Raw genomic sequence first — 18,159 nt, 5'->3', positions numbered from 1 at the left:
GGAGAAACCGAGTGATCGTGTGTGTGTGACAGAGTGTAATGGGGTATAAGTCTGTGAGAGGGTGTGTATGTGTGTGTGAGTGAGTGAGAGAGAGAGAGAGAGAGTGTGAGTGTGTAATGGGGTATAAGTCTGTGAGAGGGTGTGTGTGAGAGAGAGCCTTTGAGAGAGCGCATGTGTATAAGAGAGAGTCTGTGTGAGTGTGTTGGTTTGGAGGAGCATGTATTTGTGTAAATGCATGAGTGTGTGAGAGAGTGAGTGAGTGTGAGTGAGTGAGTGAGTGAGAATGTATATTATAGTGGGGTCACTTGTAGTGTGACTGGAACACAAGGTCCTGGTTGACGCCATCTCCATGGGTATTGAGCTTGGCTATCAGCCTCTGCCCAGCCACTTTCCGTTGTTGCCTATCCTGAAGTCTACCTTGAAGGATGGTCACCCGAAGGTTCAAGGCTGAATGCCCCGGACCGCTGTAGTGTTCCCCGACTGGGAGGGAACACTCCTGGCTGGTGATTGTTGTGCAGTGTCCATTCATCTGTTGCTGTAGCCTCTGCTCGGTCTCGCCAATATACCAAGACTCAGGGCATCATTGCCTGCAGTGTATGAGATAAAACAATGTTGGCTGAGTCACATGAGTACCTGCTGCACTCATGGTGGGTGCTGTCCCCACGTGTAATGGTGGTAATCGTGTCAACACTCTGATACGTCTTTCATCATCTGCCGTGACAGAGTTGTATTGTGTTGTCCTGAAGGCCAGGCAGTTTTCTGAGAACAATTATCTGTTTAAAGTTTGGCAGTTGTTTGAAGGCGAGAAGTGGAGGCGTGGGGAAGGTCTTGGCGAGGTGCTCATCCTCATCAATAATGTGTTGCAGGCTGTGAAGAACATGGCGTAGTGTTTCGGCTCCTGAGAAGTACTGGACAACAAATGGTACCATTTTGGTTGCAGCTCGTGTCAGTCTCCTAAAGGAAGTCATTCCAATTTCTTGCTGTGACACATTGGAAGTGGCAGTTGATGAGTTGAACATTGTATCCCGTTCTTATGGGATCATGCTTGTGTACTTCCAAGTGTCTGTCACGTTCCTCCTCACCTGAACAGATCCTATGTATGCGAAGGGCTTGTCCAGAGGGGGTGGCTGTTTTAATATGTTTCACTAGAGAAGTGTAGCACTGTCAGGTTATCCGTGGGTTTGCGGTACAGAGAAGTGCTGAGATACCCATCCTTGATAGAGCTGCATGTGTTCAAAAATGAGACAGATACTAAAGAGTGTTGCGAGTGTGATGGTGGGATGAAACTTGTTAATATCACAGTATCGTTGTTTCAGTGACTCCTCACCATGGGTCCAGAGGAAGAAATGTCATCAATGTATCTGGTGTATAGTGTTGGTTGGAGGTCCTGTGCAGAAAAGAAGCCTTGTTCGAACCCCTGCGTGAAAATGTTGGCATACAGGGGTGAAAATTTGGTCCCCATGGCTGTTCTATGTGTCTGGATGAAGAACTGGTTGCCAAAGGTGAAAATGTTGTGGTTGAAAATGAAGCGGATGAGTTGTAGGACAGTGCTCAGAGATTGGCAGTTGTTGGTATTGAGTACTGAGGCTGTTACCGTGATGCCATCGTCATGAGGAATGCTGGTGTAGAGTACTGATACATCCATGGATTGAACTAGTCCGTGGATGCTGAGCTTCTGGAAAGATTGGATCAGAAGTCTTGATGAATGCTGTCAGTTCACGGTTGTGCTCTTTGGTCAGATCAGCTGGTAGTTGCCTATCGTGTTCCTGGTCAGTTGTTTGTACACTTCCTTGCAGAAGTCCATTTATTCCGAATTACTCAAAAACTGCATAAATCCATGTAAGATTCTGTAGCTCCCACTTTAGAAATAGAATCAGTCTGACCTAACATTGGGACACAGACAGACTTTAATGTCTCACCTTCAATACATTATCTGAGCTGAGATGACAACTATAGTTAAAAGCTATCTTGAGAATGTAAGTTTAAAAAAGTTCTGGGATTTACAAATGAAGGAACCAAAACTAACATGGTCATCCCAGATGCAAGCTCACCTGCACACTTTAGCACAGCTGATCCACCCGAGAGTGCAGATCTTTGGACTGTGGGAGGAAGCCAGAACACCCAGAGGTAACCAACACAGACACAAGGGGGAGAACATGCCAAACTTCACACAGACAGTCACCCAAGGGTGGAATCAAACCCAGGCTCCCGGCATTATTAAGCAGCATTGCTAACCACTGTGCCACCATCCCACCCAGTGCTTTGAGGTTCTGCTTTGTCTTTGCAGCTTTTAACTTCTCATGCGCCCTCAGCAGAGGCTGTGTCCTGCTGACATTGTTGGACCACACCCATTTCACTTCCCTTTCCCACTTCTCCAGCCCAGAGCACAGCGGTTCTTGAATCCTGGCATCAGATTCTGATGCCATCTGTGCTTCTGCTGCCAACTGCAGAGAACGGAGGCAATCCCCGTCACTATTCTGTCCCTTATCTCCCCCTCCCTAACGTTGTTCTTACTCACACCACCCCACAGTTAGCTCCTCTCCCCTGCAGCCTTCTCTCAGATCCCCTTAACCTGCCTGACCCGGGCTCACACCCTCCTGACCCTGTCCACTGATCCCATCAGAAGGCTCTGTCCGGAGGGAAAGACCATCTCCCGGAATAAAAAGCATCTGATTAACTTTCCGCCTTGCCCTTCCAGTGTGTCAGCAACCTGGCTTCCAGCTCCACCTCTCTGAGCCGAAGGTCCTCCAAGTTGTGTTTGCCCTTGATCACATCATCCAGAGCCTTCCACCTTTTGCAAATCGAAAGACAAGTCTCACCCTGCCCCCTCCCGTGTCTATTGTGTAACTGCTTAATCATTTCTAGTGGCTGAGCAGAGACTGATAGCCAAGTTTGGAACCCATGAGGATGGCCTCCACCAGGACCTTGGGTTCATGTTACATTACAGGTGACCCCACTACACTGGACACATTCTGTCTCTCTGTCTCTCACACACAGCCATACATTCTCAGATACTCACGCAGGCACTCTCTCAGATATACGTGCTCTCTCATATGCACACACATATACCCACCCACACTCTCACCCACACACACATCCTCTCACAGACTTATACTCCTGCACACTCTCACTTTACCAAGCATGCACACACGCAAACACACACTCTCTCAGCCAGACCCACGTGTATGCACACACTCACTCACTCTCATGCATGCACACATAGATAAGACTATGGGGTTAATTTGCATTTGCAGAATTATGTTTGTAGATACATTTTATTTCGCTCAAAAAGTGCATAATCTGCAGACAGTCAATCCATGTAATATTTTATAAATTCCTACTTTGGAAACAGAACCAGTATGACTCAAGACAGACTCGAACCTCACATCTTTCATGCATTGTCTGAGCTGAGATGGCACCTCTTTGTAAAACCTGAAGTTATCTTGAGACTGTGACTTAAAAGAAGTTTTGGGATTTACATACTAATGAACTGAAACCTGCAATCCATTCTAAAAATGAAACACTTAAAAGCAGTCGAGATTTGTTCAATATATCATTTTGCTACAAATTCTGTGTCTTATGATACTGCTGTACAGTTACCTGACGAAGGAGCAACACTCCGAAAGCTAGTGCTTCCAAATAAACCTGTTGGACTAGAACTGGATTTTTAACTTTGTTTCCAGTGAAGACAGCCCACCCCTCCCACTGCTGCCAGTAAACTTTAAAATGCTGAGGAAACAATGAACCATCAGTCCTGAAAAATGTATGATTCTAATACTACGAGAGACACATTGACTGCTCCTTCTGAGAGAAGACATTAGAAACCTCGCGCTGGAGATTGAAAGAAATTAGCAGCTTTAAAAAAAACCTGTTGGATCTCATAGCCTTCAATGTCTGAGTCCGATGGGAAGTTCAGATAACTTTTGTTGGGACCCAACTTTGTTGCTGCTTCAGATCGTCCCAGCAAAATGGTGCGCAAAAAGTAGCTTTTTTAAAAACACACAGGCAGACACACAGGCAGACACACAGGCAGACACACAGGCAGACACACAGGCAGACACACAGACAGACACTCCCCTGCATCCCACTTTCTTCACTATTGGTCAGCTGAGTTGTCCCTTTGTAATTCGCTCCTTGGTGCAGCCTTAGACTGGAGGAAGTATTGCTTCACTCAGCAATTGCAACCCATACTCTGTATGCAAGTAAGATTCTCCCCGCGCATTTGCAGAGGGGCTGTCAAGAGTCAACCACACTGCTGTGGGTCTGGAGTCACATATCGGTCAGACCAGGGAAAGGATGCAGCTGGGACGACTGAGTGAATCCTTTCCCACAACGGCAGTTTCCTCCCCTAAAGCATGAGTGAATCAGATTGGGGAGTTTGTTCCCCGAAAATGGTTTCATAATGAGATTCTGGACTCCAGATTTCTGACTGAACTCCAAATCCGCCATCTGCTTTGGTGAGATTCAAACCCGGGAGTCCCCAGAACTGGGTTATTAATGCACTCGATAATGGCCGAAGCTCCTTCAATCCCCCTGCGATGGTAGGTGAACTCACCGATGTCTCTGCAGGTGGGAGGAGCGGGTGAAGCCCTTCCCGCACGGAGAGATAGTGAACGGTCTCTTTGAACCTCCAAGCGGAGTAACTGGTGTGAAGTACTGTACTTTACACAGTCACCGCACTGAATCTCCCTCATTCGGGTGTATCAGTATTCTTCCTGCCACACCAGGGTCCAAGCAGACAAAAGCAAACATTTCTTCTCGACTGGAATGGCTGCTGATATTCAAGTCCCAATGAATCAAGTGGCTCTGTCAGAAGCTGATATATCTTTTGGTTTCAGATCTTTCCCCATGTCTTCCTGCAAAACAAATCACAAAATAAGTGATGGTCAGTCCAGTCAAATGAACATAACATCGGTGACAATTCCTTAGATTGCCAGATACCTGCTGATTATATATTATCCATGACAAAGAAACCTGAAAACCCTCATTCAGCAAGGTAGCATTAGGTATATAAAGAGGAAAACTTCATTTAGGTGACAATGACCTGGAACAACCTTCCTACAAAGGTGCTGGAAATGGAGCTGGATCAAGGATATGAAAATGAAATGTCAAGGCTGCTTCAGGAAAGAAATCCAGTAAAGTTGCTGAAAGACTTCCTGCTGACCTGTTAAATAAAAATGAATACAAGAAATACGGGATGTAATTCCATTACTATATTAGAAGGTGAAAAATCATAGCCATGCAGCGTGTACAACAGCGAATATCAGATATACACCATATGAAGCAATCATAAAATCCCTGCAGTGCAGAAAGAGGCCATTTGGCCCATCGAGCCTACTCCATCATTCTTTAAGGTCATGGGTGATCTATCCATCATCTCAGCACCTCTTACCTGCATTATCCTGACTACCCTAAATTCACCTCCCATCCAAAATCCCATCTATTGTCTTGAATATGCCTGCTTCTATTGCTTCCATGGGCAAAGAATTCCATCGATTCATCACTCTCCAGGAAACGGAGTCCTCCTCCCCTGCCTTAAACCTACCTCTAATCTAGTTACCTAGTCTAACCCACCAGCAGAAACGATGAGATTGTGTGGGTCTGGGTGGCATGCTGTTCGATGGGTCAGTGTGGACTTAATGGGTTGAATGGCCTCCTTCCACACTGTAGGGCTTCTATGATTTACTGCAGTTACGTTTGCCCAGAACCACACCTCCCAGAACCTCCCAACTTCTGCAAATTGAAAGACAAGTCCCACTCTGCACTCTCATATATGTGTTATCTAACTGCTTCATCGCTTCCAGTGAATAGAACCCACACCTCCCGCTGCTTCCAGTGACCTTTACAATGCTGATACAACAATGCAATGCCTGCAGTACTGAAAATCGTAAGACTTCTGATGATACCAGTTACTGATTCACCGCTCCTTCTGATGCACAGCATTGGAAGTACATTGTTGGGGGCTGAAAGAAATGAGCAGTTTAAAACAAAAACCCACCTAACCCTTCACTCGGCTTCCCGCTCAGGACACTTTACTTGAAACACTTCAACCCCACATGGCAACAAATTCCTAGATTCCATCAAAATCCTGGATGTCCTCACTTACTCAGTTGCTGTCTCTCAAATGAAAGATTTCAATGTAGCTTCTGCTCCCAGTAAGGACAAAATATCTTTAAAAGCTGCTCTGAAATTCCAGTCTTCACAACAATACTTCTGCTTTCTTTCAGTCCAAATTGTCTGTGCTGACCAGATATCCCAAATTAACGTAGTCCCATTTGTCAGCACTTAGCCTATATCCCTCTCAATTCACCCTGTTACCAGACGCCATTTAAAATGCTGTAATTATACCAGCCTCCATCACTTCCTCTGGCAGCTCATTCCATGCTTGCATCACTCTCTGTGTGAGAAAGTTGTCCATAAGGTTCCTTTTAAATCTTTCCCCTCTCACCTCAAATCTATGCCCTCTAGTTTTGGACTTCCCTACTATGTGGAAATGTTTTTGGCTATTCACCCTATCCATGCTCCTTATGAACTTCTATAAAGTCACCCCTCAGCCTCCAATGCTCCAGGGAAAACAGCCCCGGCCTATTCAGCCTCTCCCTATAGCGCAAACCCTCCAACTCTAGCAACAGCCTTGTAAATCTTTGCCAAACCCTTTCAAAGGTTCACAACACTTTTCCTGTAGCAGAGTAACCAGAACTGAAGACAGTATTCCAAAAGTGGCCTAATCAATGTCCAGTACAGGGGCAATATGACCTCCCAACATCTGTACTGAAATGCCCTGACCTATAAAGACAAGCACATCAAACACGTCCTTCGCAATCCTGTCTACCTGCGACTCCACCTTCAAGAAACTATGAACCAGCAATCCAAGGTATCTTTGGTCAACCACACTCCCTATTAACTTTGCAGATCCTGCCCTAATCTGCCTTCCCAAAATCAAAATTTCAAAATGGGGTTGAGAAACGTATCAGTTGTGATTGAATGGGGGAGTAGATCTGATGGGCTGAATGGCCTAATTTCTGCACCTATGTCATATGGTCTCTTACTGTCCTGGACACAGAGTGTGAGAATTGGGAGCAGGAATAGGTCATTTGGTCTTTCCAGTCGGCACCAGCATTGAACAGTTCATAACTGGATATAAATATCCCGGCATCTAGGTGGACAGGGTGGGATTTTTTTCACTGTAGCATCGGAGGTTGAGAGATGACCTTAGAGAGGATTATAAAATCTTCAGGGGTATTCATGAGGTGAACAGCAGGTATTCTTTCACTGGGATGGGCGTTTCAAAGTTAGGGAGCAAACTTTAAAGATGAGAGGAGAAATAGTTTAAAAAGACATGAGGGGCACCTTTAAGACAGAGAATGGTTCTCATGTGGTATCAATGTCCAGAGGAGGTGGTGGATGCAGGTACAGTTACAGTGTTTAAAAGACATTTGGATAAGTACATAGAGTCATAAAGATGTACAGCATGGAAACAGACCCTTCGGTCCAACCCGTCCATGCTGACCAGATATCCCAACACAATCGAGTCCCACCTGCCAGCACCCGGCCCATATCCCTCCAAACCCTTCCTATTCATATACCCATCCAAATGTCTCTTAAATGTTGCAATTGTAATAGGAAAGGTTCAGAGAGTCTGGGCCAAACACTGACAGGTGGGACTAGTTTAGTTTCTGAACACAGTCAGCATGGACTAGTTGGACTTAATGGTCTGTTTCTGTGCTGTGTGACTGTAACTGTTCTATACTGGTCTTAAAACCATTTTCTTACCTTCCCCCAATACCCATCCACTTCTTTGTTCTTCAAAGTCAAGTGAACCCAGCCTTGAATACATTCAATGACTGACCTAACTGCAGGAAGACAACCCCACTTCTGAACTCAACTTCACTTGCTAATATATCACTTGTCTTGCTGATTGCTTGCTGCTCCTGTCTGACAACTGGCAGTGACTGGTGTAGAAGGACGCTGAGGCCCCTTTGTCCATCCACACATCATTCCTGATGAAGGGCTCGTGCCTAAAACATTGACTCTCCTCCTCAGTTGCTGCCTAACCTGCTGTGCTTTTCCAGCGCCACACTTTTCAACTCTGATCTCCATTATCTCACTGTCACCACATCTCAACATATCACCATTTAAACAATGCGCCTCCTCTCTGCGTTTTTTAAAACACATCAAAGGCGAGAGATTGTGTCACTGCATTTGCCATGTGTTTGCAAATTGAGACACAGGCCTGGATCAACTTTTCCAGAGTCTGTCCCCTCCCTCGATTCACTCTTTCTTTTCAGTTGCTGCAAGTTAACAATTGAACCCCAGAATGAAACAAAACATGGAAAAAGTGGTGAGAAACAGACTGTTGTACTCACAAAAGTTAGACAGAGGAAGGAAGTTACAGTCTGGGGTGAAATTCACAGAGAAAGGAGCGGCAGCAGCTTCAGAGCTCACGGTCCAACCTCCACATTTCGACAATGGCCGGTTCTGATTGGCAGGAGGACCAGTCTCCTTTCGGTCCTCCAAGGTTCTTCATTGGTCCATGGGAAGAAGCTGACGCGCAGTTTCTGCGGACACCAAGGAATATGCGCAGTGCTTTGCTGACACTGGCGGTCATGCACATTGATTGCTGACACCACGGAGCATGCTCAGTGTGCAGGAATTTGTTACAAATTTTAAAGTTAAACATCACAAAACACCTGGTTATAGTCTAACAGACTTATTTGGAAGCACTAGCTTTCAGAGCGCTGCTCCTTCATCAGGTGGTTGTGGAGTATAAGATCGTAAGACACAGAATTTATGATCTTATCCTCCACAACCGCCTGATGAAGGAGCAGCGCTCCGAAAGCTGGCGCTTCCAAACAAGCCGATTGGACTGTAACCTGGTGTTGTGTGATATTTAACTTCGTACACCCCAGTCCAACACGGGCACCTCCAGATCATGACAAATTTTAAGTGTCCAAATGCGAATAGGAGAGAAAAATACCAAAGCAATTTTTTGTCGAAATGTTATTTTCCCTGTGCCTTGACATGTTATTCCTTTTGCATTTTGTCTGGCTGCTCAACGTTTCTGTCGTTTCCCCAGGGTAGAGGTATTCCAAAACTACAGGGTATCGGTTTAGGGTGAGGGGAAAAGATTTTAAAAGATTTAGAAGACTAGGAATATAACATTCACCCCCTACAGGGCGAAAGTGAGGACTGCAGATGCTGGAGATTAGGGTCGAGAGTGTGGTGCTGGAAAAGCACAGCAGGTCAGGCAGCATCTGAGGAGCAGGAGAATCGACGTTTCGGGCAAAACCCTTCATCAGGAAATAGCCATGGGGAACTGCAGGGCTGTAGCATAATCGAGTGAGTCTGAGTGGGATGCTGTTGGGAAGGTCGGTGTGAATGGCCTGCAGGGATGATATGCCTTCGCCATGCTTATATTGAGAAATGGTTGCCCCAAATCTGCTGTGGAAAGAGTAGGTTCCAGTTCGTGGGACACTGACACCAGTCCTGGGAAAGGTGGGATTTGTGCTGTCTCTCGCTTCCCATTCTGCCCCTTGTACATTTTCTCCCCACCCACTGCCCCCGCCCTTTCTCCCCTCTTCACACTGGACCCCAATTCTCTCCCCAACCCTCTGAACCCCAGTCATTCTCTACTCCCCAACCTCTGTCCCCTCTCCATTTCTCTCCCTTCTCCACCACCACCAGTGCCCCCGCCCGTCCTTTCTTGTGCCTCAGCCCTCTTTGATCTAGTGGCCGAGCAGAGGCTGATAGCCAAGTTTAGAACACATGAGGATGTCCTCAGCCGAGACCCTGGGTTCACGTCACACTACAGGAGACCCAGCGACACAATACACTCTCACACACACAAGCACACTCTCTCACATACTCACACGCTCATGCAGACCCTCTCTGATAGACATGCTCTCTCTCAGACACACAATAATACATCCCCACACTCAAACTGACGCATCGACCATCTCACACACTTATACTCCATCACACACACACACACACTGTACCCAGCATGCACACGCGCACACACACACTCTCTCTTGCATGCACTCACATATAGAAGTCTTTGGGGGTGAATCTGCGTTTGCAGGATTATATATTTGGAAATAGAACCAGTCTCATTCAAGATTAGGATCCAGATAGACCCTACCCTCACAGCTTTCATGCATTGTCTGACCTGAGGTGTCACCTCCTTTTATAGAACCTTAAGTTACCTGGAGAATGTGACTTGTAAAAAGTTCTGCGATTTACAGATTAATGAACCGAAATCTACAACCCGTTTTAAAAGATGAAAGACTCAACAGCAATCTAGGTTTCTTCAATATATCATTTAAGTTGCGAACACTATAATATTTTATTCGATATTCTGGGTCTTATCTTCCTCCTCCACAGCAACCATAGGTCCAAGGAGATCTGTCCCAACTTTCCAATCTACCTTCATTACTGACATTCCTCATACACGGCACAATTCACGACAACCTGTTCAGCGCTGTCTCCAATCACTTCAATTCCCCGCTTCCTGAAATTTCACTCTCAGATTTGAGCAATAACGCAGCTGGAGAATTCATTCAGACTCGGATTGTGTGGGCGAACAATCTGCAAGACTTGTTCTAACTTTGAACAAGTGTTGCCCTTCGCTGTGTTCGCTGCAATGGTGGCTCAACCCCATCCGCTACTTCTGGCAGTCCGATCTCGTTTAACGAAGATGCTTTTGTGGAAAAGTGATCTAGCACTTTTGAGGTTCTGCTGTCTCCCTCTCTCTGAATCCCTTGGGAGAGAGGTGTCAGGTTCACTAAAAAGGCCCTGAATTTGCAGTTGCCTGCCACTTTAACACATCACCCTGTTCCCTGGCCAACATCCCTGTCTCAGGCTTGCAGCAGTGTTCTAGCTCCAGACGAAAGAACAACATCTCATTTTCCACTTGGAGACCTTACAGCCCTCCGGTCTTCAATATCGAGTTCCATAACTACAGGGCCTGAACTCCCCCATGTCCTTGACCCCTACCACACAAAAGACTCCTGTTTATCACCTCGTCTGCTATGACACACGACGTATTGTTAGCCACTAACAGTCTCCATTAACAGTTATTCGCCCTCTCACGAGGATCGTTATTCACTCCTACGTCCTTCATATTGTTCTTTCTCTGAGCTGGCGGCAAACACAGCAATGAACATTGGAGACTCTGAGCCAGCTGAAACTTGCTCAGTGTGAAGTACATTCCACATTGCTGCAAGAATTGCAAGCAGCAAAGCCTTTCCAGAACATCTGCTTGTCATTCTGTCCCCGGGGGGCTGATGTTTGTCTCATCCCCAGGAACTGGACTATCTCCACTGGCGGATAATTAAACCATTTTATTTCTACTTGCACGTTGTTCTGGGGGGGGGGAGGGGATGTGGGGGAATGTAGGGTTGGGGGAGGGTAAGAGTCCATTCTCTCTTCTGCTCTCTCTCCCTCTTTCTCTCTCTCTCTCTCTGAAACTCTTGGGGTGAGAGGTGTCAGTTACATTAATGCGGGGAACATGAACAACTTTGATTGTGAACTTTCTCCAAAGGTCTGTTATCGGAGAGACAGAAAGATGCTGTGCTGGCAGGACAGAGAGAAATGAACACCGAGGACTCTTCGCCCAGGTGAATTCACATTGTTGTGCAGCCTGCTTGGTGTTCAGAAATCGTCTTCACGCAGCAATCTTACGGAAAGTCTATTGCAAAGTGGGCATCGCTGTCTTTGCTGCGACCGCGCAGCAGTTAACATCTGAGCCCCAAGTGTCCCAGATGAAGAGAATCCGTGTGAAACCTTCACTCACTGAGAGTCATCCCCACGGCCCTGAGCTGAGGGACTGCAGGCAGTCCAACACGGAAGGGACGGTTAAAAATGAACCATTTTTGCTCCCTCAGCAACACGTAGCATCATTCTCGCGCAGACAGAAGCCATTCAGCCCATGGATTCCACGGCGACTGTCTGTCACTTGTCTCTCTCTCTCTCTGAGGTTATTCACAATCGGTGGTATCCGTCCTAATAGTGGGGGACGATGTCTGAGTCGTGATGCGGTTTCTGACATGCTTGTCATTCACGTCTGAACCAGGGTGGCGAATTACTGCAGGGAATGGCCGAAACCGCAAGGCATGGGTTTCAACTTTACCAGCTCATGAGCATCGGAGAGAACCGGTTTTGCGATTCAGTTCAGAGGAAACCGACCAAGAACAGAATACCACTGAGACCTCGAAAACCTTGCCGCTTGAATGGAGTGGAGTGGATCGATATGAACATCGGCAAGAAGATCAAATCAAGGTGATAGTGAACGATAGCAGAGGATGGTTTCGATCCATCGACCTCTGGGTTATGGGCCCAGCACGCTCCCGCTGCGCCACTCTGCTGCCGCTTGGGGAGCTGGTTGCACAGAACACTTCAGGTTTTTGTCTGGCACGCGGCAGGCACCTTCGAGCCTGATGTCAAAGACCTCCGCTGCTGTCGTGTGATATGCTGTTTCGCAGACGTATGGAGGCTGTGTCAATATAAACTTTTTTCTAAATTCCCACATTCTGTCGGTCGAACGGTGATTTCACACTGAATCACAACATGTGTCACAGCGCAGACGGCGGCCATGCGGCCCACCTTCCCTCTGCTGGTTCTGCACTTAAGTAAACGTGTGTTTCTCTTCGTTTCATTCTCTCGCCTTCTCAGCGTAAATCTGTCCATCTGAACGTGACCACCGAATTCCCTTTTGGGTCCATTGAATCTTCCTCTTTGTCAATGTCAGACAGGGACTTACTGACCCTCACCACTCCCTGTACGAAAACGTTCTTCCTAATGTCACTTTTACTTCTTTTCCTCGTGACTTAAAATTCTGCCGAATCGTTATGGATCCTTTCAGGCGTGGGAGCATTTTCACAACATTATTTCCTGTTTCTAGGTCCCTCATGACTTGGAAAAGTTCGGTTCTCCGAGGAGAGCTGTCCCAATTTTCCAATCTACCTTGATTGCTGACATTCCTCAAACACCGCACCACTCACGTCAACCTGTTGAACACTATGGTAAAAACAATGACTGCAGATGCTGGAAACCAGATTGTGGATTAGCGGTGCTGGAAGAGCACAGCAGTTCAGGCAGCATCCAAGTAGCTTGTTGAACACGATCTCCAACCATTTCATTTCTCTGTTTTCTGCCTCATTCGTACTCCAGACAGCCCACGCTGGTTTCACGAAGGTGCTTTTTGAGAAAGTTAATCAGGCAGTTTTGCACAAGTCAAGTTAAAAAACGCGGGCTCGTCCGGGATTTGAACCCGGGACCTCTCGCAAATCAGCGCAGTAACAGACCCAAAGCGAGAATCATACGCCTAGACCAACGAGCCAGAAAGCACGCACGCAGGTAATGCCCCAGACCTCTTGAGCGACCTGAGACATGCTCAGTATGAAATACATTTGAGATTGCTCTCAGAATTGCAAGCGGCAAAGACTTTCCCGAACAGCTGCTTCTCATCCAGTCTCCCTGCTGCTATTTCATTCCACCGCATTCTCTGCTCACAGTGTCGTTTCCCCAACGTAGCATGAAGCATAAACTGGGTGACTGCTTCGCAGAACATCCCGCTTCTGCCCGCAGAAACTAAAGGCCCTGACCTTGCGGTTGCCTGCCACTTTAACACATCACCCTGTTCCCTGGCCAACATCCCTGTCTCAGGCTTGCAGCAGTGTTCTAGCTCCAGATGAAAGAACAACATCTCATTTTCCACTTGGAACCCTTCCAGCCCTCCGGTCTTCAATATCGAGTTCTATAACTATAGGGCCTGAACTCCCCCATGTCCTTGACCCCTACCACACAAAAGACTCCTGTTTATCACCTCGTCTGCTATGACACACGACGTATTGTTAGCCACTAACAGTCTCCATTAACAGTTATTCGCCCTCTCACGAGGATCGTTATTCACTCCTACGTCCTTCATATTGTTCTTTCTCTGAGCTGGCGGCAAACACAGCAATGAATATTGGAGACTCTGAGCCAGCTGAAACTTGCTCAGTGTGAAGTACATTCCACATTGCTGCAAGAATTGCAAGCAGCAAAGCCTTTCCAGAACATCTGCTTGTCATTCTGTCCCCGGGGGGGCTGATGTTTGTCTCATCCCCAGGAACTGGACTATCTCCACTGGCGGATAATTAAACCATTTTATTTCTACTTGCACGTTGTTCTGGGGGGAGGGGGGTGGGGGAATGTAGGGTTGGGGGAGGGTAAGAGTCCATTCTCTCTTCTGCTCTCTCTCCCTCTCTCTCTCTCTCTCTCTCTCTGAAACTCTTGGGGTGAGAGGTGTCAGTTACATTAATGCGGGGAACATGAACAACTTTGATTGTGAACTTTCTCCAAAGGTCTGTTATCGGAGAGACAGAAAGATGCTGTGCTGGCAGGACAGAGAGAAATGAACACCGAGGACTCTTCGCCCAGGTAAATTCACATTGTTGTGCAGCCTGCATGGTGTTCAGAAATCGTCTTCACGCAGCAATCTTACGGAAAGTCTATTGCAAAGTGGGCATCGCTTTCTTTGCTGCGACCGCGCAGCAGTTAACATCTGAGCCCCAAGTGTCCCAGATGAAGAGAATCCGCGTGAAACCTTCACTCACTGAGAGTCGTCCCCACGGCCCTGAGCTGAGGGACTGCAGGCAGTCCAACACGGAAGGGACGGTGAAAAATGAACCATTTTTGCTCCCTCAGCAACACGTAGCATCATTCTCGCGCAGACAGAAGCCATTCAGCCCATGGATTCCACGGCGACTGTCTGTCACTTGTCTCTCTCTCTGAGGTTATTCACAATCGGTGGTATCCGTCCTAATAGTGGGGGACGATGTCTGAGTTTCAACTTTACCAGCTCATTAGCATCGTAGAGAACCGGTTTTGCGATTCAGTTCAGAGGAAACCGACCAAGAACAGAATACCACTGAGACCTCTAAAAACCCATGCCGTTTGAATGGAGTGGATCGATAACATCGGCAAGTAGATGCAAAGGCAGCTTGCTGAAGAAAGCAGATCAAGGTGACAGTGAACGATAGCAGAGGATGGTTTCGATCCATCGACCTCTGGGTTATGGGCCCAGCACGCTCCCGCTGCGCCACGCTGCTGCCGTTTGGGGAGTTGGTTGCACAGAACACTTCAGGTTTTTGTCTGGCACGCGGCAGGCACCTTCGAGCCTGATGTCAAAGACCTCCACTGGTGTCGTGTGATATGCTGTTTCGCAGACGTATGGAGGCTGTGTCAATATAAACTTTTTTCTAAATTCCCACATTCTGTCGGTCGAACTGTGATTTCACACTGAATCGCAACATGTGTCACAGCGCAGACGGCGGCCATGCGGCCCACCATCGCTCTGCTGGTTCTACACTTCAGTAAACGTGTGACTCTCGTCGTTTCATTCTCTCGCCTTCTCAGCGTAAATCTGTACATCTGAACGTGACCACCGAATTCCCTTTTGGGTCCATTGAATCTTCCTCTTTGTCAATGTCAGACAGGGACTTACTGACCCTCACCACTCCCTGTACGAAAACGTTCTTCCTAATGTCACTTTTAGTTCTTTTCCTCGTGCCTTAAAATTCGGCCGAATCGTTATGGATCCTTTCAGGTGTGGGAGCATCTTCACAACATTATTTCCTGTTTCTAGGTCCCTCATGACTTGGAAAAGTTCGGTTCTCCGAGGAGAGCTGTCCCAATTTTCCAATCTACCTTGATTGCTGACATTCCTCAAACACCGCACCACTCACGTCAACCTGTTGAGCGCTATGGTAAACACAATGACTGCAGATGCTGGAAACCAGATTGTGGATTAGTGGTGCTGGAAGAGCACAGCAGTTCAGGCACCATCCAAGTAGCTTGTTGAACACGATCTCCAACCATTTCATTTCTCTGTTTTCTGCCTCATTCGTCCTCCAGGCAGCCAACGCTGGTTTCACGAAGGTGTTTTTTGAGAAAGTTAATCAGGCAATTTTGCACAAGTCAACTTACAAAACGTGGGCTCGTCCGGGATTTGAACCCGGGAGCTCTCGCAAATCAGCGCAGTAACAGACCCAAAGCGAGAATCATACGCCTAGACCAACGAGCCAGAAAGCGCGCGCACAGGTAACGCCCCACACCTCTTGAGCGACCTGAGACATGCTCAGTATGAAATACATTTGAGATTGCTCTCAGAATTGCGAGCGGCAAAGACTTTCCCGAACAGCTGCTTCTCATCCAGTCTCCCTGCTGCTATTTCATTCCACCGCATTCGCTGCTCACAGTGTCGTTTCCCCAACGTAGCATGAAGCATAAACTGGGTGACTGCTTCGCAGAACATCCCGCTTCTGCCCGCAGAAACTAAAGGCCCTGACCTTGCGGTTGCCTGCCACTTTAACACATCACCCTGTTCCCTGGCCAACATCCCTGTCTCAGGCTTGCAGCAGTGTTCTAGCTCCAGATGAAAGAACAACATCTCATTTTCCACTTGGAGCCCTTCCAGCCCTCCGGTCTTCAATATCGAGTTCTATAACTATAGGGCCTGAACTCCCCCATGTCCTTGACCCCTACCACACAAAAGACTCCTGTTTATCACCTCGTCTGCTATGACACACGACGTATTGTTAGCCACTAACAGTCTCCATTAACAGTTATTCGCCCTCTCACGAGGATCGTTATTCACTCCTACGTCCTTCATATTGTTCTTTCTCTGAGCTGGCGGCAAACACAGCAATGAACATTGGAGAACTCTGAGCCAGCTGAAACTTGCTCAGTGTGAAGTACATTCCACATTGCTGCAAGAATTGCAAGCAGCAAAGCCTTTCCAGAACATCTGCTGGTCATTCTGTCCCCGGGGGGGCTGATGTTTGTCTCATCCCCAGGAACTGGACTATCTCCACTGGCGGATAATTAAACCATTTTATTTCTACTTGCACGTTGTTCTGGGGGGAGGGGGGTGGGGGAATGTAGGGTTGGGGGAGGGTAAGAGTCCATTCGCTCTTCTGCTCTCTCTCCCTCTTTCTCTCTCTCTCTCTGAAACTCTTGGGGTGAGAGGTGTCAGTTACATTAATGCGGGGAACATGAACAACTTTGATTGTGAACTTTCTCCAAAGGTCTGTTATCGGAGAGACAGAAAGATGCTGTGCTGGCAGGACAGAGAGAAATGAACACCGAGGACTCTTCGCCCAGGTAAATTCACATTGTTTTGCAGCCTGCATGGTGTTCAGAAATCGTCTTCACGCAGCAATCTTACGGAAAGTCTATTGCAAAGTGGGCATCGCTTTCTTTGCTGCGACCGCGCAGCAGTTAACATCTGAGCCCCAAGTGTCCCAGATGAAGAGAATCCGCGTGAAACCTTCACTCACTGAGAGTCATCCCCACGGCCCTGAGCTGAGGGACTGCAGGCAGTCCAACACGGAAGGGACGGTTAAAAATGAACCATTTTTGCTCCCTCAGCAACACGAAGCATCATTCTCGCGCAGACAGAAGCCATTCAGCCCATGGATTCCACGGCGACTGTCTGTCACTTGTCTCTCTCTCTCTCTCTCTCTGAGGTTATTCACAATCGGTGGTATCCGTCCTAATAGTGGGGGACGATGTCTGAGTTTCAACTTTACCAGCTCATTAGCATCGTAGAGAACCGGTTTTGCGATTCAGTTCAGAGGAAACCGACCAAGAACAGAATACCACTGAGACCTCTAAAAACCCATGCCGTTTGAATGGAGTGGATCGATATGAACATCGGCAAGTAGATGCAAAGGCAGCTTGCTGAAGAAAAGCAGATCAAGGTGACACTGAACGATAGCAGAGGATGGTTTCGATCCATCGACCTCTGGGTTATGGGCCCAGCACGCTCCCGCTGCGCCACGCTGCTGCCGTTTGGCGAGCTGGGTGCATAGAACACTTCAGGTTTTTGTCTGGCACGCGGCAGGCACCTTCGAGCCTGATGTCAAAGACCTCCACTGGTGTCGTGTGATATGCTGTTTCGCAGACGTATGGAGGCTGTGTCAATATAAACTTTTTTCTAAATTCCCACATTCTGTCGGTCGAACTGTGATTTCACACTGAATCGCAACATGTGTCACAGCGCAGACGGCGGCCATGCGGCCCACCATCGCTCTGCTGGTTCTACACTTCAGTAAACGTGTGACTCTCGTCGTTTCATTCTCTCGCCTTCTCAGCGTAAATCTGTACATCTGAACG

The sequence above is a fragment of the Chiloscyllium punctatum genome, chromosome 36 (genome assembly GCF_047496795.1).
Source record: "Chiloscyllium punctatum isolate Juve2018m chromosome 36, sChiPun1.3, whole genome shotgun sequence".
Lineage (NCBI taxonomy): Eukaryota > Metazoa > Chordata > Chondrichthyes > Orectolobiformes > Hemiscylliidae > Chiloscyllium > Chiloscyllium punctatum.
Note: the sequence above shows the minus strand (reverse complement) of the source record.